The following is a 1913-nucleotide window of genomic DNA, read 5'->3' as shown; positions in this document are numbered from 1 at the left end:
GATGAAGACAACTGGAAAACAAAGCAATATCAGTAGTCGTTTTACGTCGTCAGTAAACAAACAAAACGTATGCCGAATGCTTCTTGTTATTGTGTTGTATGTTATGAGCAAAAATGTTGGTGTGCTGTTATCTCTCGTATCCAGTATCAATTCTTTATTTTAAGAAAGAGAAAATTTCAGAGAAATCCATACGATATACAAAAAGAAAATTATTAAGAGATTCTGAAATGTTGCTGTAATGCAAGCAGAATGACAAACTAGCGGCAACTACAACACAAACACAAAAATACATCAATTAAAAGTCGTCTCCAGCCCTTTTGAGGTATACTTAGCAATATAATTAAGTCAAAATCAAATTATTAAGTTATCTTGGTCATGCACTGATTTTTGTTGGAAAGCAATAAGTTTGGAGACATGAAATCCCCTTCAAATATAGGAAATAAAAAAAGAACCAACTTAAAATTTTTAGCAGTTTTGTAGAAATTTTTTATTTTCAGTAACGTATCCAACATGTGTCCAAAAAATTAAAAAAGTAGTGTAAAAATTCGGATTACAGAAACACGTTACGGAAATCGATTGAAAGTTGTAACACAAGGGTCCTTATAGGAAAGATTAAAGATTCATATATTTATGTACATACATATGTATTAAAGTTGAATTTAGACTTGTTTTGTAACGGGCAACAATTCTGGCATCTAGGTCCGTTGCACTCACGTCTTTGTACCTGTCCTACACGACTATCGCCTAATGCATGACAGTGACATAAAATATGGTTAATTGATTCGTCATCATAACGCTTCTACAGTAGTCAGCCAAGTTTCATACCATGGTTATCAAATTCACATTACCCAATGGTGGTAACAATCATTTTGCTGATTTGGGATCGGCTTATTTTCCGGAGATAGGGCGTGCGCTCCCTATTAAGCGCTGGCCATATCTTCCTCGTTAAAATGCAAGTTGGTACGTTTCTCTAAGATAGTTTGTGGAACATTCCTGGATTTGTCGTGGTTCTATCAGGGGCTTCATTGTAGCTTGTCTGTCGGTAAAGATTAGGGTATCTCTACTCGATATCTTATGATACCAGTATGCTGCTATTTTTATGGCTGATATCTCGGCCTGAAACTAAATTCTAGGCAGAATTTTCCGAGATGATGAAACCAAAGTTTCTTCGGAGAAGGCTTGGGGATGCTATAATCAATATTGCCTGGTAAGGTTAATTTCCCCTCTGTAATGCTCACATGGCCATATACTTTATACGACCATGCGTTTTTTGCATTCAATCTAAATGTTGTTGTTAGTACCACTTTTTCTGGCCAACATGTCTGTTGAAATCCAGTTTCACAACGCGAATAAGGATTTTGTTGAAGTTGTTCCCAGTGACCCAGTTATTAGGATCGACATTCTCAATAGAACTCTAACAAACAGTTTTCAATTTGAGTTTATATTTAGCGCTTTCCATCAAACAATAACTCCATAAAATAGAATTGGCTTGAATAGAAACCGCCTCAAAAATCCATTTTACAAGTGAAGTTTCCATGACATTTTACTATCAAGAACAACAAGGTATTTTGAACAGTCCGATAGTAAGATCCCCCCGGGGGCATGTTACCTTGGCGAGACCTCCGCCTTGGTGTTATTGCAATCCCGGGGTATAAAGAGGTGGCCAATACCTCCAGTCTGACCGGGACTGAAAAATTGGTTACTGGTTAGTCTACTGCCTGGCTTAGTCCTTGCATAGATTGCCAGAGGTCAGACCAGAGCACCGCATAATCTGGTACTACGGGTGGCCAGTTGCCCGCAGGACTATGTCCTGGCTGGTCAGTTGGTTGAGGTTCCTTCGGGATCCACGTAGTGGCTGTGGTTTAAACCCAAATTCGCGGGAAGAGTAAGCGGTTAAAAGACTGATGCATGAG

This window comes from Lucilia sericata, unplaced genomic scaffold (assembly GCF_015586225.1).
Source record: "Lucilia sericata isolate MDLA Ls3-8-SP2 unplaced genomic scaffold, ASM1558622v1 Contig000009F_arrow, whole genome shotgun sequence".
Taxonomy (NCBI): Eukaryota; Metazoa; Arthropoda; class Insecta; order Diptera; family Calliphoridae; genus Lucilia; species Lucilia sericata.
The sequence above is the reverse complement of the archived record's forward strand: the minus strand, read 5'-3'. Positions refer to the sequence as shown.